The 24,393-nt window shown below is 43.7% G+C and overlaps 1 protein-coding gene across 8 annotated transcripts in view; it reads right to left on the reverse strand.

Annotated features, from left to right (window-relative positions):
• epha7 (eph receptor A7) overlaps window positions 1-24,393 on the reverse strand; it is an 87,039-nt gene that overhangs the window by 32,046 nt on the left and 30,600 nt on the right. The window lies entirely within an intron of this gene.

Here is a 24,393-nt window from a genome sequence, read left to right on the forward strand (position 1 = left end):
GAAAATATTGATCAGTGTTGATAAGTATTACCATATATATTTAATTATAATAATGCCCAATTTACAGTTTATTGGTTTACCTTTTCCCCCTTTTACATTCATTGTGGAGGAGATTTTACATATGAATGTTGACATTGCATACCACATCTATTCACAAAGGTAATCACATATGCATTAGGAATGTACATACTTTTACATTCACATAGTGACATTGGATGAAATACTAAAACTAACATGTTTTTTCTCCTTCTGACACAATGCTTAATAATTCAATCGTGTGGCTGCTGTAGACTTTACAAATGTTATCAAACCGAAGTCATCAAATGCCGATAGTGAAACGAGTCATTTTGTAGGATTTGCGATGCCCCCCAAAAATATATGCATCGTCTAAGAGTCGCAACATTAGCGATGGCGATGACTAAGGCGCTGCCTAGAAATATATTGGCTGTTCATAGTGTTTTGTAGGTAGAGGGAAAAAGGATTCAAAAATATCTTTATCAAAAATAAAACTCATGACTTTATCATTGTAATCGTGGGTGATTTTATCGTTAATGCAAAAAATTGTCATCGCCCAGCCCTACAATATAGCCGAATTTTCAGCTAGATATATATCAAATGGATAGCTACCTAGCTATCGACACTACAGCTGATTGTTTGACGATTGACACATTTTTATTGTCAAATGGTAAAATAATTATTCAGATTTGAAGGCGAGAGTCAAATTCTGAGGTGGACACACAGAAAAGCCTTGGCAAAACTCCTCTTGGCTTTATTGCCAATTGCAACTGTAGGTTTCGTCTTTTCACGGGCTCTCGCACATCACCTAAAACAAGGGCATTGAAGCAAACACGATCACCAGCAATCAGCTGAGACGTTTTTCAATGAATGCCAGGTGTGAGCTGTAATTTCCTCCTCCGTCTCGCAGGAACCAGGTCATGTTTCAGAAAGTCATAATGATCAGCTGGACAGATGGGAAACAGCAATATGACTCAAAGGACAACGACATGGAACATAAATTCAATGTTGCACCGCAGCATGATTGTGCCAAAAAACGTGTGTTTACCACGCACATAAAACTAAGCCCCTTCATTTAGAACCTTTAACCGCTCGTATAAGAAGCGCGGGGCCCCAGTTGTTTGTAATAAGCGCCCTCCTGAGGCTGCCAAATAAGAACATTTGTTGACTTATTCTGGCAACCATAATTACAGTGAGAATACACAGCAGGCCGGCATGTGTATGCCGGATGCAACGTGATGTGAGGGTGGCGGCGCAGCGAGACGGAGCTGTACGCTTTGAGGTGCGGGGCTCGTTTCAGGGAGGTCGCCGGTAATAAACGGCAGGGTCAGAAACAGAGGAAAAGAGCTCGGCGAGCTTGTAAATAAACCTCGGTTGTGTTCGCGGACAAAACGTTTTCCATCTGAACCCACTTAATCAGAGTAAATCCCCGGGAACTGCCTGGCTGCACGACGCACAGCCTGATGTCCTCATTTTCAAATTGCCCGAGTTTACCCAGGGATCGGCGGGAATTCATTGCCCAGACGCGCCTGATGAAGTCATAAAAAACACACAAAAAAAAAAAACACGCCACGTCCCCCCTTTTGACGGCGAGCTGTGTTATGATGGTGCTACCTAACTCCCGGCCCGGCGCGTGGACCGTCGGGAGAGGATACGCTGGTAAAACAAACACGCAGGCACAGGCGAGAAATGAAAGCGCTGGTACTTGTTATAATGTACACGCTTGGCGTTGCTTATCCGCCGCCTCGCTGACCTTTCTGCTACGAGCAGCTGCGAGGCATGTCTTTCCAAATACATGACCGGGCTAAGCAGAGATATGCGTCTGCATACACAGTGGCTTTATCGTTTATCTTAATAAAACAAAGACTGCGGAGTAGAAAAATAAAAAAAAAAGAGAGAAAAAAGACACAGAGCCGATTACGGCGAGACCCAGGCCGCGGTGGATATTTACAGGAGCGTGTAAGCAGCCAGCCAGCCTTCCCCACCTCTTAAATGTCAAAGCACAGCCTGAGGGGCCCCTGGTGCTCCAATCTGAAGCCCTGATTGGACATCTGAGCTCCACCCGGATAGATAAGCGAGATAATTCACGGAATGCTCTGTGCTGTGGACCGATGGCGCACACCAGGTCAGGATCCTGAGGCACCGCTATTATTTCCAAGTTTCAACCCCCATAGTCACACTTATCTGCGGCTTCACACAGAGGCAGCTGCTCCCATTCCCTTATTATCGCCGAATAAATCTAATGTCTGGCATCCGGCATGGGAAATATTCAAATTTCAAATTAAAGCCACCACCGCCGTTTTGCGGAACGCGGGGGGACATATGATCGCTGAGGGCTGGCATCGTAAACATCCGTTTATTATAGAAATACCTCTGTCATCAGGATGGTGATCATATTAATCAGTGCTCGTATGCTCTTTAATCACAGTCTTGGACCGGCTCCGTGCCAGGGAAATCATATCCACGGCCTCTCCAGCCGCCTCTGTAATTTTGCACAGAGTGGGCCAGTCCAACACGCTGCTGATTGCCAACAGATCTAGGCCAGGCCAGCAGCTCTCCGAGACGCCATGTGGCTAAATCAGATCAGAGCCCGAGACAGGTCCGATAAGCACTGGAAATGACCCGGCTCGTAGCTGCTGCGGACAGCTGTGCAAGGTGCAGAATGTAGCTCCCCAGGTGCTATGGTCGGATTGTTGAGCACCTTGAGTCTGTCAACAGATTGAGCACTTAACACACACATGCATTCAAATGTGTGGTTATTCTAGCGACTCGGGCTGGCATTTTGATGTTTCATTTTATGAGCTGGCATCGCCCTCATCTCAAAAGTGAGAATAAAGCAGTTTGAGGCAACAATCAAAAAAATGAAATAAAAGCTGTTAAACTAAACTGGCCCCTTCGGTACAGACTCGCACTGTGCGGTCAAGCTTTGTTCAGACCTACAAACCCTTATTGGAAAATTCGTGCTCTCCACTAGAATATCAATTCTAGAGGTAAAGTGAAGCCAATGGACAAGTGCCTTAAATTTGCATCATCTCTACTGACCATCAGGGGGCGACTCCTCTGGTTGCAAAAAGAAGTCTGATTGTATGGAAGTCTATGAAAAAATGACTACTTCTCACTTGATTTACTACCTCTGTAAACATGACCTTATGGTCGCAATCAATCAATTCAATACAGCATGATGTTCATGTAGTAAATTATGATCCCATTTAGAGTCAAATAGACCATGAAGCAGGGCATGCTTTAGGGCAGGGATACCATGTGATTGACAGGTTGCTACCACGGCATTGTTTGGTCTGGGAGTTGTCCATGAGTCTGTCATAGTGTGTTTCCAGAATTCAGCATTGTGTTGTACTTAGTTCCACCCCTCTCGTAGTCCACTGACCAATGGGTGACTATGTTCACTGCTTATTTACAGTGTTTAACAAGGACTTTCTTGTAAAAATGCCAACATATACATGTAAAAAATCTGATGTTTAAGATCCTCATATTCAGGTGATGGTGTGTTACAACAATACATGATGTTAAATTAATTTGAAAATACACAACAGCCGACAGGGCAAGTAGTATTCCAGGGTTAGAATGCCAGTCTCTGGGCTAAATACAATGGAGATGTCATATGGACAGCTGAAACAGGAAGCAATGCATCCATTAGTTTAGAATTGGTCAACAATTGGTGCAAATGTGTTATTCATCTCAAAGGAACATCTCGATGAAGCAGTGACTCCTGATGCCCTTGTGATTCTCATGTCTCCATTTTACAAAGGTATTCAAAATACCACAGGTACACACTGACTTTTTTTTTGATTTTATAAATCCCACACTGATCCAGGAAATGTCTGCTTCAAAGCTCCCAACACCTAATTCTGCTCGAGAAAAAGAGAAACTGGTGGGCGATGATGACCGGGGTTAGTGTAGAACTCATTTGACTGCACTCTCAGTTCGAGTCGGCCGAGTGCATCTGCAGGAAACCGAGCCGTGCATAGCCAGAGCAAATGCACCTGGTGATAAGGGATAAGACTGGCACGCCCAGCCAACTCAGCAGCAGCCCTGTAATCAAGGGGACGACCTGATGCTGGCAGCCACACTCATGATGAGTAACCCCCTCCGGCCAGACACTCCAGACAGGCCTCCAGCCAGACAGCATGTGGGAGAGGAAGAAGAAGAAGGAAAAAAAGAGAGAGAGATTGCACAAAAGCCTACTTAGTGGCTGACTGTAGTTTTGGGGATGGGCTTTTTCTGTGTCTGTCATCAGCGCTGAGCTTTTCTATCACTCATCTGTCTGCAATGAGCTCACTTGATGTCTTCTTTATGCGCAGACAAAGAGCAAATGACAGGACGTGAAGGGAACCAGACGCTCGCGACTGGGTGTGTTCGCCCTCGACAAAAAAACAAAACATGCCAAGCATTTTTGTCCCGGAGGAACACTTTTATGGTGACAGCAGCTGGTGTGTATCGCCGCGTGGAAAGTGTTGATCCGTTCAGTGATTGACCTGCTGAGCCGCGTCTTTTCTTCTTTATGTTCTGTTAACTTATGGAAGCAGCTAACTGATTGTGATTAATGGCCGCCACGCACAGGCAGAGACAAGCAGTGACTTCACCTCTGTGGGACTTATGTGGGATTTAAAAAAAAAAAGAAAAGAAGGAAAAGTGTTGCTTTGCCATAACTCGCTTGCTTGTAACAATCGGTGTAGATCAAATTCATAACGATGATTTATTATCAAGAGTCACGGAAAAGCTGTTCTTGCAGTGCTAAAAACAAGAAGTGGAGTCTAACGAGACCTTATCATTCCCAGACTCGGGGACAACGCAGCCTGCCCTCCAAAGCCTCACAACGGTTTTCTTTTTTTCCCCAACCGAAACTGTGCTGAGTGATCGGCGGCTCGCGGAGACAAAGCCAGCTCTCAGGTTGCCCGGTTGAACTCGGCACGGATCGGGCCCCCCCGGCTCCCTGTGCCCTACAAAAGGCACGTCCGCTGTCCTTTGTCTGTCTCCCCCCCCCCCTCCCCTCCAGTCAGCACTGGCTTCCAGGGTAAGTGACTGGCCGTAATCGCCGGGCACAGAGTCAGATTCTCTGCATGGAGAGACGCCCAGTAATGCTGTAACACCTGCTCGACAGACAAAAGACGGCACCCACAGAAAGCCTCTTTCCCATTCTTTCCTCTGTGTGGGGAGGGGGGTGATAATGATGCCAGGCTTCAGGAATGACCAAATGTGACCTTTGACCGGGGACAGATAGAGAGAAGGGCTGGATGAGGTGGGAGATGCTGCTGCATGTGTTCTGAGCTAAAGGCATAATCTGCCCTAAAGCTTATACTTCATTAACAAATGCTCAACGGGCCCCAAAAAGGGGCCCACGTTCAATGGTTCTGGTGTTTTGAATAACTGCAAACATAAACAATACATAAATGTCAGTAAAAGCAGGTCTTTTATTATTGGCTCATCTGTGACAAAAGTCAAGTTGTAAGACCTTAATGGTTTTAGTCAACATTGTGCTGATTAGATGTGGCTAATGAGGATACATTACATTACAGTCATTTAGCAGACGCTTTTATCCAAAGCGACTTACAATTCAGAGTCTATCACATTTCTACCCCGTAGGCACAGCTACAGGAGCAATTTTTGGGGTTAAGTGTCTTGCTCAAGGACACATCGACATGCGACTAGCGGAGCCGGGGTTCGAACCGCCGACCCTCTGATTGAAAGACGGCCCTGCTATCCACTTAGCCACAAAGATAAAATCTTCTCTCACATTATATATGTATTAGTCCAGTAACTAACGATTCCTTTCATCATCTTAATCTTTTGATCGATTCCTTCTTTACGGCACAAAGTGTCCGTAATTGCCCATCACAAAAGTCATTGAGCCAAAAGGCTCACATTGCTCACTTTGTTCAACAAACAGTCCAAACTCATTACATTTACAACTAAAAGAGCACTCGTAGACCTCCGCCAAGGCCAAATGCCTTGGCGGAGGCATTTGGCATTGGCTTGGCGGAGGCATCGGTTATCAAAAGTGAAAAATGATTCATGGATCCGCCTGCGATTCCGATCTGCTCCAAAATGTGATGAGCTCTTCCTTGGCACGTGCAACACCCTTCCACCAAGCTTCACGAAAATGTAGGCCAGTAGTTTTTACCCAATTCTTCTGACAAACAGACAAACAAACCAAACCCAAAATGTAACGTCCTTGGTGAAGGCAACTACGTGGGAACTCGGAGAACGCAAACCAAGGCCAAGTTCATTGGATCCCAAATGCAATGGGTTCTTCCATGGCCAACGCTCCACCGTTCCACCAAGCTTCATGAAAATAAGGATTGACGTTTGTCCATAATTCTGCTGACATAAAACACCAACAAACCGAACTGAAAACATGACCCCCTTGGCGGACATTATAATGTAAAAAAAAGAAAAGAAAAAAAAAGTACTGTATGTCTTATGTCTTGTACATAAAAATTGTACATTCAGAAAAACATTTTTCAGTGGCCATTTTACAGCAACGTTCAACATTTACAAGGGTTAGATATTCAATCACAGCACAGGCGGAGGGTACCAGATTGTCCAGCCGCAGAAGAAGACTAGATTCCCTCACAGTCACAACACTATTCCATTCAGGGTTGTGACTTTCACTTTTTCTTCCCACTGTTGCTCTCTCCACCTGTGCATTAAAACCCACAGCTGACAGCAACAAGTTCACACCCCCTCTCAGTCGGGGTGTCAAAAGTCTGAGGAATGTAGGAAACCACTTACTCACTGCACGGTGGAGATAAAACTGTGAATATCCACCAAAAAAAAAAAAAAAAAAAAAAGAGTTACAATGTTATATATTCAGCGACGCGTTGGACATCACAGCTTGGCAGACAATCTGTAGCACGGCATTTTCCTTTAAAGCTTATGTTTATATTCATAATTCTTACCAGAGATGTACATTTAGAAAAAAACACCTGCAGCTTCTTTGAACGGTTTAGTTATTTTCTGTGAAATCATTTTGCTGAAAAAAAAAACTAAAAAAAAAAACTGTCAAGATTTCACGCCGGCACGTGTGTGTGTCATTCTTCAACAGTCTGAGAGCTGGCTCACTATCATTATAATGATGTCATTATTGCGAGATAATTAGCCTTGAAAATGTATCTCGGGAAACAATCTCATAGCTTCTACTTTCCCCATCCAGCAAAGTGTCTCTGTGTCGCTGCCAACCATATATTGGGCTCGATAATGACTCGTCTCTCTCTCTCTCTTTTGGCTGGTTGCAGGAATTTACCTCACAAAATCCGCCGTGATCACTTCGCCTTGGTGCGGGCGGGTAATGCGAATAACAGGCACTCTAATGAGATGTCAGAGATCATCAGCAAAGGGGGGGGGATATCGAGGAGGACTTCAAAAACACGACTGTGAGCTGAGCAACATAATACACCTGGCGCGCTCAAGGTGGCACCTCGTGACATTAAGCAATCGACAAAGGGGGTTTTTTTGTTCTTTTTTTTTTGCTGTAACAGCTCTATTAGCTGTAGAATGTCTTCTCATTTGGGCTGTTTCGTGGGCTTTGTGGTGAGCTTATGGAGGGCGGCTGTAAACGACAGCAGGGAACAGTCGGCAGTAAAAAAAAAAGGGAAGAAAAAATAAATGAAAGAGAAACTGCGGGCTGAGCAAATGAATCGCTCTCCCAAAGAAGTCTGTGGAAAGTACGGTACCTGCTTGAAGTCTGATTAAAGTTTGCAGATTTGCCAGACAAAAAAAATCAAAAAAGACTCAATCTGTACTTAATTAACTGTTTTTAATACAGCATTGTATTTTCTCCTCGAGGGGGAAGAAAAGCAGGTACCAAGCTGTCAAAGTGGTTATTTAAGGAGAAGAAATAATTAAAAAAATAATAATATACTATTTCTTCATCTTTCCCCGCTGCAAATGCCGTGCTCTGGTCAAATAAATTCCCAACCTCCACAAGGAAATAATCAGCAGTCGATGCCTTGAACACATTGGGTTGTCTCCGTAAAACGGCCAGCCTGACACGACTCCCATTAGTCACACAGGGACAATAAACAAAAAAAAATGTAAAAAGCTGAAGTCTGAATTGCCTTAATCCTTCATTATTAAACTCAAGAAGAGTTTGCTGGGACCATTCATATCTATACAGCAGAGCTAGCATGGATTCAGGCTCAGAAAGCAGCAGCGGGGGGGCTGTGGCTGTTTGTGATGCAGATTCCCCACTAGAAGAGGACCACCAGCAGTGGGGAGCACAAACACACACATACATGCTCATACAGTGTGCTGGTTTGTCAGTATATCAGGGCTGAGCACCCACCAACCCCCCTGCTGACGTGATGGAAGGAGGTTTAGGGTTTTTACTCGGCGATCTGTGGAGGTGTCAAGTCCGCCTCAGCTGGCATTTACAAGCTGATGAGAGAATTGAATTCGTATCGGATGCATTTTGGTTTGTTTTTTTAGCAGAAAGCATGCTCCTCAAAGTACATAACCGCCAGGCGTCGCGATAATTGATACATTGTCGCAGGAATAATTAAGATTAAACAAAGTAATTTTGTTAATTTTTAGATAATTTCCTTGCCACAGAGAAAACCCTGCTGTTTATTCTGGCATCATATTGTTGAGATGTAAACACAACGGGTAATACGTTAATAAATCACAACCTGAAGGGTTTTAATTGACCTGGAAAGGACTGACTACTGGCCAAAACATATACGCTATCAGCAGCATTAACCAAAAATCATGTTTATTGGCAGGAGCCTACAAAAACCCACAATCATGGAGCCTAGATTGTGTATGCTGGGAGGAAGGTGCACATTCCTCTCGCTCATCTGTTCATCATTTATGTCAGCTGTGAAGTTGCAATGTTTGAGAAATGCGTGTTCACTTGTGCTCAGTCCTTCTGCTCACACAGGTTTTCTGTAGGGAGACTTTAATTCCCTTTACAATGTCTTTGCGGGTCATTTTCCCTGCTGTAATGTTAGTCAGCTCCAAAGAAGGGAATGTTTACTTGTTTCTCTACTACACTAACACACTGACTTGAGTGGATACACTAGTTTTTTTTAAAGTGCATTCATCAAAGGGCTGCAAACGAGGGGAAGATTGACGGCACCTGGGCACTGATTCCAGAGCTCCTCCCTGATTGGCTGCAGACAGCAGCTGAAAGGGTATGAAACATCATGGAGGACAGAATACTGGTTGATCTGTCTGTGTTTTTTCCCTCTCTAGGAAAAATGGAGGAAGGTAGTTGTTTCGTGTACCAGAACGTTTTTTTTTCTCATTATTTGTCTGAGGAGTATCCTAAGTGATGAAGTGGTTAATATTTCTCCTTTCTTGTGGCCCCGTCTCTCTCTGGTCCGTTCTTTCTACTCGCACTATAACAAGCATCCTCAAGCATCAAACACAGACTTGTTTGCACATACAGAATGTAGATTCTTCTTAAGCCTCACAACCCAAACCTAACTTTCATTTTAACATTAAGCCAAGAAATACTTTGACAGCTATTTTAGTTGCAATTTGTGAAAAGTAAAAGTTTTGGAGAAAAAAAATGTAGTTTTGAAAGGACAACACAAAAAGAATGTCAAAGTTTTCACACGAGTTAATGGCTGTGAGTATACGCGGATGGTTCCTCTCCTAATAAAGTCCAAATAGGGGAGCAGCGCCACGTGAAATTGGGCCAAAGCAGCTTAAAGTTGCGGGCTCGCAAATTGAGAGAAGAAGCCCGACATCCTGATCAAGGCTGGCAGCAAGGTGTCGCATCATTGTGTGCCTTTGTGTATTGGTTGCGGGATTTGCCGCTACTGTAATTGGTGATCTCTGGCCGATAGGCGGGGGAGAGACGAGGCTTAAGACTTAGTGGGAGGGCCCGGGCAACAGTTTGCTTTGGGGGGGGGGGGGGGCTGAGCTTCTCCCAAACCTCAGCCCAATTACCCCCCGAGGGAACAATGACAGACAGTGGCTTTTGCCTCTTTGTGTCAGACGTCCGGCATGTTTGCTTAGCGTAGCGGCCAATCCACTTTGTCACCAGTTAATTGGAGAGCGGTGAGTTATTCTCATGCAAATGCCAGAAGACATGTTCACACAATTTAAAGCAAGCTCTACCTTCGGTTATTATGAGGTGAGAAACTAACAAAAAAAAAAAAAGGGTGATGGCGGTCCGGGGGCGAAGTCTTCCCCTCCTGCAGCACACCATGCTTATATTCAGTGTGAGTGTGTATGGGGGGGGGGGGGGCACTGACTTTACAGTGTGCATGCACTCGTCTCCAGTGGCTGTCAGATGTTACACACTGAATTCATCCCTGCGTTATCAACTGCGATTTAATTTCATCCAGACAGCCGAGGATGTTATCTGTAACGTGTCAGATTAACAAGCCCATGCAGCTGAAATGCATCCAGGCGGTGCATTAAAGTCGCCGCATCTCGCAAGCTGGATGTAATTTAATTTAGCATAATAGACAAAATCAAATAACGTCATGACATTAATAAGTGATTATCTCTCTTCCTGAGCACTACAGGAGTGTTTTTCCAAAAAAAAAAAAAAAAACCCCTGCTTGAAAGCACAGGGGGTCTCCCGCAGGCCTTTTTAAAATTCAGTCTCTCATCAAGACGTCTACTGCCAAAGTACACCGGTCTTAACACATTGTGACATACTTTCTGGCGGCACTCGACGGCGAGTCGCCAGTGCATTGGGGAGATGATTTGGGAGGAATTTACAAATTTAATTAGCTTGGTCTCTAAGGACACAGGCTCTTCCAACTTTCATTTAGACGTAATCTTTCTTCGGAGAATACATTTTGGGCACACGGTTCTCATAGAAGAGTAGCCCCGCTCAGTCTCAATGCTACGCGACATACAGTAGTTACTGGCTGCTTAGTTCCAGGAAGTGGCAGAAAATTTGTAAAAAAAATAAAATAACACACACCGGGATTGAAATGCAGCAAAAATAAAAATCAAGTTTTGGGGAAATTGGACCCTTTTCTAAGTCCCGCCTCAGCAAAGCAGTCTGGCCAATCATAGTGTAGCATCGTCCAGCTCCAATCAGCTCCGACGACTATACGGCTCTGCTCTATAGGCTCTTATGCAAATCGTATCAAATTTTCTTTTATTTTTGTGGATTTCAAACTAGTCATGGTTAAACATTGTGTAATAGTCGTAGTTACCAGGGGAGGCTAGCACATCTATGCTACGCTAGCTACTGAAGGACTGATTGTAACAGTAAATAAAGATGTACCCGGCTTTACAGGGACAGTGTAGTTCCTTAATTTCAGTGTCCTCTGTCGCTCTGATCTGTAGGTTTTAGCTTCTATCTTTATCTTTTCAACCATGTTTTTGTGTTGAATCAGTTTGACATCCTGGATATATCCTTAAAACGCATGTTGGAGACCTGTCTTTTTCTCTCTGAAATAGCATTTTTGTTTGACCAAAAGACATAACATTGCTTCAGGGAGTGCAGTTAGTGACAGTGTGGGCTCCATGGTAGCTCTGACAGCTAGACTGAGTAGCAGCGGGGAGCGGGGCTTAATGAAGGGTAAATTCTGGGGTCATAATTTGGGGCTATTTTGGAAGATATTTAATTTTCTCCATCCAACCACAGCACCTGCAGCTTGTTTTTAAAAGAATAACACGGCATGGGCTAAATCCCTTGTAGACACAATAACAAAATCCTCTGGAAATTAGAAAACTATATGCAAAGAAGTGTTTGAACGATCTAAATTAAAACTAGTGAAGTATTACTCTCACTATACTGCACTGACATTCAATTTCACAGACTATAAACTCATCGCAATAGCCTTAATAGATCACAATGCAATACAATAGCATTGTGTGATTCAGGGAACTGTAGAAAGCCATTAAGTAAGGTAAAAGTAGACAAAGGCAGGTTGAGCAAAAGAGAGTGCACCAAATAACTCTCAAAGAAGCTCATAACATCCCAAACTGCAGAGTTGTAAAATTGGAAAAGTATCCAAGGATACACCTTTTTCCCCCGAAATAAATATTCTGTTTCTGAAAAAAACATGCTTTCTTTTCCCAAGATCACTTGCATGTAAGCGGTTTCTGTTCAGGTAACGGATCTATTTCCAGCTAAAACACGTGTGCTCTCTTTCATTTTGGCCACAATGTCTGACATCACAAGGTTAAATGGGCAATCGTTTTCACCCCAGCGGGACTTCGCAAGTGCTTCGGTCAGACCAAAACACTTTCCACGATCTCTTTGTCCTGGCTTACCAAGGATGCAGCGGAATGAGCAGAGAGGGGCCGGCCGGTTTGAAGGAGATGATCGGATACAAAGGGACTCTTGGCCGTGTTGCCCTGTCACAGCATCCCTCACGCCCTCGCTAACTTCCCCGAGCCCAGATGTGAAGCCCATCTGCTCTGCGGCCAATACCAACGTCCCTTTTCGGACGTAATTATTTTAACGTTGTTTTATACCAAATGATTAAAAGCAGCCCGCCAGATGGCTGTCATTTGCCCGCTCCGCTTTGATAACAAAAAAGTTTTTTTTTTCGGGGAGCGCTGGTTTTAAAGCAGAAGCGGTACAGCTGAGGAAGCTAGCAGGTGTGCAGGACTGAACCAAGTCTTGGTAAGGCCCTGAAAGAATTTGAGGCGACAGCTTTTGAGGGTCAAGAGGTTGTCCGTAATTGCCAGCGGCCCGATTGAGTGGAGGCAAATGGACTTTCGGAATTTTTTTTTTCCCCCTCCCTTCCTTTCTCCAAAGCCAAAGTGGTCTGCCACAAACTCATTATGATTTCCAAGTGTGATGATCTGAATAAAAGGGGAGGGGGGGAGGGGATGAAGCAGGGGGTTGAAGACATAATTAGTTTTCCTCACTGCAGGAGACAGTATGCTGATGAGACAATGAAAGACGGGGGGGAAAAAAGTCGAGCTGTCAATCTCCCTCGATTCTTTTCATCTCACAAAGCACCAGTGAGCAATGCTCACAGACAACTCCCCCACCAAAAAAAAAAAAAGAATCCACACACCCTGCAGCCGCAGCGCACCACTGTGTGTTACGCAGCGCAAACCTCTGCCAGTTCCACAACCAGTAACCATTCCGCAGACCTTGGGAAGGGAAGACAAAACAAACACTTTTGGCGAAGATAATCCAGGTCATGCGCTAGAAACAAATACAAATGTTCCAACACCGGAAATAAATCTAACACCGGGGTCCATCTTTATGGAAGGTCTGATAACCCTGACCTTCAGGAATGTTTTGAAAGCCGATTCACGAGTGCAAAGTACACACAATATGAAGAATTAGTACTCGTTAAGTGAGCAACCTACTCCTACATGGAGCACTTAATATCTGCTTTTGAAAGGGTGCTCCTTTTTTAAGAGATCACATGTACTGTACTCAGGACTAATCAGATGGAAGGTTGTAACCTACATTTGCCTTATTGCTCACGTTTTCTCTGTGATATATTATTCTTTAAAAGCCATTATAATATACATTATTAAAGGGGACATAGCATTGTCATTTTCAGGTTCATTTTGAGTTACTACAAGAACATGTTTGCATGATTTAACATTCAAAAAACACTTTTTCCCATACTGTCTTTATGAAGCCGATGCAGAAGTGCCATAAGTCATCGTCAATTGGCCACTTTAGGCTTTTCTTCAAAAGCGAATCAAACCCCATAGACCCCCATAGTCAAAATGATTTTTCGAGTTATGCTATATGGTATTCACTGCACCTGTCATTTTAAGCACACCCGTCTGCTCTGATTGGCTTGCAAGAACAATATGGTGGACCTTTTTACAAAGGTAGTTCTCAACCCATGGGCGGTGTATTCTAATGAGCCTGCATGTGATATAGGAAGGGGAGCCACACATGAATGGCTTGTTGGATCACATGTTTTGTGATCCAGGCAGCCCAATGAAATGTGCACAAGCACGATATGTCCCCTTTAAGTTCATCTTATATGTGTGGAATTTTTTTTATCTTTAGTAGCAAATAATACATGTAAGTTGAATACATTTAGGAATATGCACCACTAAAGCACAGTGCGAACTGAACTGTTAAGGTCTTTTTTTAAAAGTGGGTGCTATATTATTAGCTGTGTCAAAATAGGGGGGCTGATTTCTGTACCGCGGCTATCTACGAACCTTAGCTGGCTATTGGCTCAGACAGATGTTGCCATTTCCCTGTGTGTGCGATCGATGAAATGTTCCCTCTTGAGCTAACATGCTAACACTCTCTAGGCCACGAACAATCCCTCTGCACCACCGGACAAAATACCATCGCCTACGGGAAACAGCAATCAAAGTTTAGCTATTGACTTGGGATTGCTTTTGTGTGTGTGTACTTTTTTCCAGTAGGGGGAATTCACTGCTATTGGGCACCTACGGCGTGCAACCCTGCTTGGCTTTTATTACCCTTGGAAGTCCTTTTAACTCCTTCGGCAGGAAATGAAACACTCGAATGGCTCTCTTGCAAAGTGCTGGAGCCATTTGCAGCCAGGAGCGTGACATTCCCTAGCATGTGTTCCATATACAAAGAGGCTCTGGGAGTCACAGGTGCATGCTGACAGGGTGTGTGTGTGTGGTATGTATGTATGTGTGTTTGTTTGATTGAATGTATATGAGGGCAGAGAGGGAGTGTAAGCGAGTGAGAAGGAAAAAAAGTGTTTTGGTGTTTACCGAGGCCTTACAGTCGCCCGTGGGCACTAAGCGTAGAGCTGCTGCATTCCAGACCCAAAGCCAGCTGCCTTCACTGACCGGCCAACGCATGAAAACTTTAAATATGGGTGCTGAAGTGCACTTTTCAGCTTCGAACTTTTCAGGGAGAGAAGCAAGGGTGCTGATTTTGAGTTAAAGCTGTTGCTTTAAATGTCAATAAACAATAAATATAGTCCATCCATAGAAGTTTTTGGGCGTTAACCTTTTGCAACTGATGCATTTTTCTGACTTTATTCTTGAAAGGGACTTTATTTTCAAAAAAAAAAAAAAAAAAAAAATTCTTATGCCTGGAACTAATACTGAAAGTTTGACTTTATTCTTAAAATTATGACACTATTATCGGCATTTTGACTTTATTCTTGAAATGCAAAATAAATGCATTTTTTCCCCATATGCCTGGCCATAATGCTCTTCCATAGATTTACAATGTCAAAATTGAAAAAAATAAAAGAATGAATATAAAAAAACATGACAGCTTCACCTTCTGGCTTCCAACCTCCTTTATTATTATGATTTTGCTGAAAATAATCACAGTTTCAAGAAAGATGACAAATAATGGGGTGCGTTTCTCTGCTATGAGGACTTCGCTGCTCAACTACCGTGTGCTGCGAGTGCTTCATTAACGCTGCTAAATATATACACGCTCATTGCGGTTCTTTTGTTCTCAGGTCACACTGTTATTTGTCCCACGCTTCATCTGCCGCACCATACTGACTGCCTTAATTAGTGGCACTCACCGAGAGACATTAATATGTGTCCGACAAACCTGAGATGGAATATATTAGAGTTCCATTTTTGTCGACAGTGACATTTCTCATCAACTACCCCTCAGGTCTGTAATTTCACTGAGCGAATACTCCGTGCTCGTGATCTGTCACCCTGCGATGGTGGCACGGAGACGGCTCCGGCGCTCACACCCTTTAGCCTGGTCGTGTTCTTTTGCTTACGCCTGGGAAACACAATCTGATTCAATTAAGACACATGCATGTGCGTGTTGCTCAAAAACATACTTTGTCCAAATGTTTTGTCCTTTTTGTCCAGTTTCTGTGATATGTCAGATTGCATTTCTGCCTCCGCCCTATACTACACACACTTTGTGCTGCTCACAGCTATTAAAAATAGCATCTTTAAAATTCAAAAGCAGCCAAAAAAACCTCCATTATACTATTGGGACAGAAATCACATATCAGATCATCAGATATATACCTCAGAAAATGGAAAACCAAAACTATATTCATTAGTTATTTTGAATTTTGGGTGAACTGACCCTTTTTTAAAATTGTAATCTCTCTGAAAGTCTAGATATGCAAATGAACCATAACTTATTAAATGTGCTAATTAGCATACATTTCCAGAGCAGAAATCTGAACATCAGATAAATTGTTGTTGCATTTTGTTGACATGTAAGGATCAAAGCTTTTTACAGCACCAATCTGTCTATCAATCCATTAATAAGAAAATACAAAACAATCTATTTAACATGATTTTTTTTTTTTAGGAATAAAATGTTCTGCCAATCAGGTTATGAATGACACATGAACAAACCTCTCAGTAAGAACCTGGAAAGTTTTGTGTATGTGAGAGTGCTACTGAAGTTTTTGAAGATTTTTGAAAATTAAAACTAATATCTTCCTCCCTTTTACAAAGGAGCTCCCTTTAGAGAGCATCCTGTCTGGAGACATCACAATGATGTGCACGGCCAAGGGCAGCAAAGGTCTACAGCGGTGATTTAAACCGCCTAGAACATCATTGGATAGAACATCTACCGAGCGAAGGTGATATTGATGACAAGAGGTGCCTGCGAAGAGCCCAACGGATATTAAAAGCCCTCACCAGCTGCCATCTGGCAAGCTTGAAGTACCAGCATGCCGTATTTCGAGCTTCTTTGCAGACAGATACGGTGATAGAGGGATCATAATAATGTGAGCCTTGCTGACACTTTGGTTCTTGACATTGCACATTCAAGGCATTTGGATGACCATTTTGCTCAGAGTGACAGAGCAGATTATCAGTTGTGTGTCTTGCGTAAAGACACTTCAACAGGCCGCCCTGTGAGGTGAACCTCTACATCAGTGGACTGTCACTCTAACCACTGGGCCAGACTGACTAGACTCGCACATGTTTACATGTTGGCAGCAAACATTTCAATTCCTGAGCTTCCTGCTTCTTGCTTGCACAGAGATCCTTGTTTGTTTACAAATGGGTGAAGGATATCGGAAAATACACACGCAAATTTAATATCCCCCAAAACGTTGATAAAGTGCAACAATGCTGGGGGAAACTTGTTTAGTGGCCAACTTCTGCCAAAAAATAAATAAAAGAGTTGTCAAATGTCTCCGCTGATAAATGCGAGCGGCTGACGTCTGAGGGGGAAAAAAGAAGTGATTCCAGAAAGGTGAGGGTCTGACTGAAAAGCTGAGTTTTTGTGGGGAAGGTAAACAGCAGATAGACTGCCAAAGAAAGAAAAAAAAACATTGCCTCAATCTCTTTCTGCTGCCTCGGAGAGGTCTGAATAATTAAAGCCGTGTCTTGTCTGCTCCGGGGGAACCCGGCCCATAGGACGAAGCTGAATGCGAATCGGCGCTCTCTTTTTAAACTTCCACATATTCCCAACTGGGGCCAAAACATCAGAATGTTGCAACTTTTCAGACACCTTTCAGAATGAAATAATATCGCTCCCTGCAAATGTTCCAAATTAATAACATGGCATCCAAATCCAGACAAACAGGGGTTGGAGACAGAGTTTCTGTGGGTATAGACCAAAATAATCAACAGAAAATGAGGAATAGTCTAAGGAAAACCTCTTCCTATTCCTTTAACATGATATTTGAGGGAATATGGTGGTTGCCCGGCCAGTAGAACCACCTGTTAATCAGCTGTTGGTACAAAGGAACAAAGAAACAAGGATATTTCTGTGTCTGTCCGAACTGCACGTCTTCAATCTTAAGACACTTTTTGCCGATGTCTTGGTTTTCCTTTGTTCCACAACTGGATGCTGACTCGCCCTTTCTTTCTGATTCTTTGTAATATGAACTTGCCTTTTGCAGGCTGCATCTACATCTCTGTGATCCCTGAAAAGTTCGAGAAGGACTATTTATTATATCGCTGAGATTGGAAAAGAGGTTTCGACAGCTGATTATTTTTGCTTTATCGTACTCCAAAAAAAAACAACTAACAGAGTAACTGAGGCAAAAACAGCAGATGTATGTGCGGTTCTGTTTAGTCTACATCGTAAATATCCTCAGATGTATAGAAATTGTGGTCATAATTTTGGTCAAACAGACACTCAGACCTCATGACTTCGGGGACGCCGAAAAGGTAATTTTGAGGTTCCGTTGTATCTTTATGTAAAAGGTTCGAGATGAAATCGTTCATGGTGGGACCCCCTGGGTGGGTTTAGATGAAACCCTTGGAATATGAAAGGGTTCTTTGTAGAGCCTTCTTGGTTGGTTCTAGAAGAAACCCTTGGAATATGAAAGGGTTCTTGGTGGGACCCCTTGGGTGGGTTTAGATGAAACCCTTAGATAATAAAAAGGTTCTTGCTAACACTCTGACGGAAAGGATCTGGATAAAACCTTTTCAGACTGTTGTAGGTCTATCCCTTAATGATCCAAGTAGAACCTTTTATTTAATGTTCTACCAATAACCAAAAGGTTCTCCTATGGGGACAAGCTGGGGAACCTTATCTGGTTGTAGTTAGTACCTCTTATTTCAAAGAGTGCATTAATCATTTTCAGTGTCTGATTAATCCACACGTTGTGTATGTGGGATTGAGTCAAAATAAACTACACTGTATGCGTGTGTACCATATTTCACTCAGTGCAATTGATGTTTTCAATCATTTTTTAACAATGGAGCTCTGAGGCACAAGCTGTGATACACCCACAATCCTTGTTAGTCATTGAGACACACTCATTGTTGGTTTGAATCTTGTCATACAATTTGTTGGCAAGAAGAAAAACCCGTGCCGAATAACAACACAAGATATCTGCAGCCATCAGCCCTCTAAACCGGCACTAGTTGGCGAGGCCCATTCTGGACTACAGCACTGCACGCATGTGTCCTCTCCAAGGCGGCGAAACAGCCCGTTGCTCTGACAGGCTGCCTGCACAGAGAGAAAGGACTGTCCAATGAATGCGATAGGGACCAAGTGAAGGGGAAAGAGGCAACGCCAGCTTCTATGAGGGAGGGCCCGTTCAAGCATGGCAGGTTCTTGGGGGGGGGGGGATTTAGAGAGCTCGTCTGCCAGCAATAAAAGGCTGAAACAGGATACTTGGTGAGATTAATTACCTAGATAGGCCACGATAATGCCATTTAAATGGGAAAGTAATTAAAGTGCACCTTCCATGAAAATTATTCATTGCTGACGGATTGGGTGACAGACAAATCAGGAGGCATTTACAGAAAAGCTACAGGTTAAGTGCTCCGAGCTGCTGCTCTGAGACCACCACAGTTTTATTGCAGCTGTTGAATCCTGCCGCTTTGCCCAGCTCTCATCAAATTACTGCGAGCATGTGGAGCATGGGTTGGGTTGGGTTGGGTTGGGGGGGGGAGAATTGGCTCCCAGGTAACGTAAAACCGGGGACAAATGCTACAAAGGAGGATCCGCTTAACTAGAAAATTACACTGGCTGGCACTGGTCAGAGGGGACCGCTCAGAATCAATCAATCCTTCTGTTTAAGGCCACCATGGCAGATAAGAACACAAAAAGGGACAAATCAATGGCCTTATTGTTCCCCAAGTGTTACTTTCACAAATGCACCGAACAATATCCATTTAGTGATGATTAAGTGTCAATAACGTGGCCATATAGATTACCACTGGGGAGCCGGGGTGTCAGTTTGCACCCACCCAAACATTTATTATTTAAATGATCATTGCTCCTCTCTTGTAGCGGTAAGTATTTATCAAATCATGCAAGAAAGTCTTATCGCCATCTTCTTTTCTGAACTCCAGACACTCGACTGCGGGAGGACAGCGACGCAGACATCGACTGAAGCAGCACCAAAACGAAACGGGGAATGTTTGCTTCTTACGCAATGCAAGGGCACAGAGGATTTTCCGATCAAAGTAAAAATGCTTAGCTCACATTCTTGTGTGCCTCAATCCTCAATCCCCCCCCCCCTTTGCATTGAGAGATGGTACTAAAGGGAATAGCCTGTTCTCTCTGAATGTTTAATTAGCTTTGAACTTGAGGGAGGACTGCAGTGTAACATCATCTCGCATTCACAGTGTTGCAAAACAAATGTAGCGGCGGATGGCTCGAAAGAAACAGAAGACACAAGTGTTTGCTGATTTTGAGATTCCTCTATAGTCCCGTTCTCCCTTGACAAAAAAACAACAACCACTTAACACACACTAACATTGGCTTTTGTATTTTAGGGGGAAAGGTTACACTCAGCATTCATTCCTGGGGACAAATGGCTCTGCAGTAGCCACAGGTATTTATCGGCTCCAGCTCCGATTCAGAGTGATGGAAATATGAGACCCGAGTGGAAGCGCTAATTGTAGCCACTTTTCGGGCGCGACGGTGCGTGATGCAAATTGGAGTGAATGTATGATAAATGAAATCAACCGGGATTAGGACAGTTGGAATTACTTCTTAAAGTACAAACTATTAATATGCTCTCCTAAAAGCCACCAGAAACAAAAACAAGCTAATACAATCCAACTCATTAAAACCCTCTTTGCAAGTCTTTCTACTGTTCCAACAATCAACACCTCTGGTTGGAGGATTTAAAAGAGACACTGATTAATTAATAAATGTATAAAAGAGTTAACCACCATAACATTTTCACTGTTTAGTAGCGCTTTTGATCCAAACGTGACACACCAGAACAAAAACAGAAAGACTCCTTTCCCATTGCCTGTAGGGACGGGGAAGCCTATCACCTAGTTTTACCATGTTTTCTCACGTTTAAATAAATATACATACTAATGTTGGTGGAAAGAAAAGTGAGGAACTATCTGACACACTTTGCGTACCAATACCAATATTACCATACTATGTAGTATGCCAGTAAAGGGTTTAGTACGTCCAAATACACAGCTTGTCAAATGCAGTATGCCAAAAAATACCAGGATGTCCTACTGCATCCAGGTCGCATTTTGCAGTATTGCAAGCCAGCATGTTTTTTCTGGCTATTCCGACCCACAATCGTCTGTGGAGCAAATCCACACTTTACACTTCATGACGTCACACACTTGAGTTTTATCACTCTAGTTTTCAGGGGTGGGGAGAGAGTTACTAATATTCTTGGACTGTCTTACACCAGAGGAATAACATGGATGGATTTTTGAAAATGGCCACAGTTCCCCTTTAAGTCGCTCTTTTAAGGCTTCAGTGGAAAACACATTTTTTAAATCCAACAGTGACAGATCACACTCCGTTGTGTGGTATAGGTGGAAAAACATTGTGCAAGCATCGCCAGGGGCTTCGCACCAAGACGTGTCAGAATTTGGAAATGATGTCTTTATCTCATCAAGTCTTTTGGAATGACAACCCAGGCACTCTGAGGCACTTCTGGTCGAAATTCGCCATAGTCTAAATAATCCATTCGCTGTGTCACACCCACTGTTTTCTGCTCTGACTCACCCGTGGAGCCTGTGGAGACATCAGAGCACAGCTCAACTGTTGTACAAGTTGCTATCTGAGTGTAACAGGCTTTGGGCTGCTGGCTAACACAAGCAGTCAACATTAAAATCAATTTCCACAGGCTCTTCCTTTCACCCATTATATTGTTTATACCTCTTGCTGATCGCACCTAAACCCCATTTCATTGGTGGTGTATACACACACACACACACACACACACAGGTCCTGTAGCCTTTCCCATAACCAATTTAAAATGCTATTGCTGTGCCCTTCTCCACAGCGATTTTTCCTGGCTCTGAGATGTGAACATCCGCTTGAATAAATATTAACGCTCGCTCTATGAGCAGTGCCCGCTCGCAAGTGTGCCGGAGGAACAAAAGGCCCTGTTTACGAGTGCGCTTGAGGAAAGCTAAGGCCCGGGGGGGGGGGGGCCCTCCGAGGGGGCGGCTCTGCCGCGCCGTCGACTCACAATGAAGTGCTGATTGAAACGCGCTCTCAACTTCCAGCATACGGCGGCGGAGAGGACGGCGAAAATCCTCAACATGACGGCGGGAAAAAACAACAACAAAAAAATCCCTATTGAACCGCCGCAAGGACGGAGCTGGAGAAATCAAGCTTATGAACTCGCAGCCTCCACTTAAACTCATTTAAGATGGAGCTGAGAGGTAATTAGGTTTCTGGGAACAATAAGCACTCAGCACCTCGTGTTGCAGCTCCAGCCTCGCCTCGCCTTTGGTGTAATTAGGGGAGGTGTGAATTCCTCATCAGATGGATCGCCATCTGCATTCACACACTGCGTGTTCATCCCCTCCAGTCCCGAGCTACTGCGCCCATAAATGCGATTACCATGCAGGAGATGGGGAGCTTCTCTTTTTTTTTTTTTTTATTATTCTTTTTTAAGGTTCTGTCGGTGCTATGAGGCCGCGGCGCCTCGCCACGCGAAAGGTTAATCAATTCTGAATGATGAGCCATAAAAGCTTTAATAATGCAGTCATTCTCTTATCGAGTGGTCCTGCACGCTCACTCAGGAAGGGGCCGATTGTTTTAGGAAGCTGCGGCGTTCCAATTACAAAGCGCTCGAGCGTTCCCTAACAGGCCAGAGAGCGCTGGACGCGGTGAGGGTTCGGCGAGCAGGACAATGAGCCAGGCAGTGTGGAGCTAATGTCTGCCCAGGACGGGAAACTGAGAGAGAGACATCACACGGCCGTCAATACCAACCGATTGCCGACTATTGACTTGCACTTCAGCCGGAGTTTTGCTGAGCTCCACCACCTTTCTCAGAACTTAGACCCCCAGGGGTCCTTGATGGAGAAAGGGGGAATGGGGAATAGTTTATTGTCACCAATAAATTAACTATAGAGGTGAGCCCAATGTGATTAAAACTGATAAGAGTGACTATTATGATCATAGTTTTCACTTCCTCCAACTGTAGTTGTAGTTCTGGTCTTAATCATATCTAACAACCAAATATCTTTTCAGCTGGAGGTCCCTGAAGCAAAATCAAATGGGGGTCCGTGACCTTTTGTGCCTCAATTTAGAGGTCCTTGACACACAAATGGTTGAGAGCCACTGCTTTAAAAGGTATCACTCTGTCAATTGAATCGATGGAGTGGGCCGACTTGCCTTCAAGAGCTGCTAACGCAGAAGGAATATGATTACTCCGAGTTTCAAAGAGGTGTTTTAGTATCATGGCCTGAATAGTGTTTCAGAGACTTGTCCGCCCAAATACCAAAAAAATACTTTGGGGAAAAAAAACCAAGGGATGTTTTCTTTAAAAGAAAATGATCACATTGGATGTCAATGGAATTAGCCAACAAAATCCTCAGCTGCCTCATCCATGCTGACCAATTACACCGATTACAGTGTTAAAGCTCTTTAAATGGTGCCACTTACTCAAAATAATAAACATGACACCATCTTGGCCAAGCCCACCGCTCGCCTTCACAACGGCTAATGGCTAAATATTCCGCCGGGTTAGCTGAGTAATAGTCTGTTGTCAACGTGCCACGTATAATCACGAGACTCTCAAAGAGCGTGTGTTAATTGTTGTTTTTTTCTCTCTATTGTTTCCTCCAGGTTGCCCTCTTCCCCGCCATCCTCGTGCCCTTGGCCAGGCAAACCCTCGGGCACATTCCAGCGCGTGTCTATGTCACGAATCGAGCGCGGCGAAATGCATCATCCCCGACACCGCATCCAACACACATCCATTCATTTAAATGCCTCTCTTTCTGTCTCTATCTCTCCCGGATGCGAACATCTAGTCGACTGAGATATATCATGTGCAGTAAACTGCTTTTGGTTGCAAACCACAGCTTCTGCAGATGTACGACAGGTGAGCAGCTTAACTTAACATTGAAACGATGACGTGAATGGACAGAGTTTGCACATCCAGCTAGAGCTTAAGTTCTCTCTATTTTAATCACCATAGTCACAGCACTCTTTAAGGCCAACTGTGTTTCATGGATGCTCGAGCATGAAAAGGGAATCTTGTTGGGTGGATCCATAGAAATAATGAATAAAAAAAGAAGAGCTTGAGAGTTTGTCACCATAAAATACAGCATTTTAATTACGCTGCATTCCCTCGAGACTGCACTGCAAATACAGCTCTTTGGGTACCACTGGGAGACTGCATCGTTGCTAAGATAATAATGTTGGCTACTGTAGTGCTGATACACACATTAAATTACTCTGGGTAATATGCATAGTGGATATATTACTGGATAATATCAGACTATGGTCATTAATGCTAATGGGGAATCATTATCGTAGTTTGCATATGAGATGTTTCCAACATTAAATTGTCAATCGCCTAATGCTCGCTCAGCTGGAGCAGAGGGTGAACTGTGCACAGACTGGTGTGAGCCAAACATTTCCAACTCTAGCTTCTGGAGAAACATTATGGGATATGTGGTTATTCACTCAGTTACATTTTAAGGGAAACATTTTCACGTTAATGTTTCTTTTTGACGTATTACAGATTAGATTTTGATCGTAGTCAGTGGAGATCCGCCTTGGGAAAGAGGTTGGGGTTGATGGATGAGTCAAACAAACACAGGACTTTAACACAGGAGGCCGCTGTCCATGTCCTCTGTGAAACCAAAAGTCGTATTTTTTGACTTATCTTA

Source organism: Anarrhichthys ocellatus, unplaced genomic scaffold (genome assembly GCF_004355925.1).
Source record: "Anarrhichthys ocellatus isolate YVR2014 unplaced genomic scaffold, GSC_Weel_1.0 scaffold25, whole genome shotgun sequence".
NCBI classification, from domain to species: domain Eukaryota; kingdom Metazoa; phylum Chordata; class Actinopteri; order Perciformes; family Anarhichadidae; genus Anarrhichthys; species Anarrhichthys ocellatus.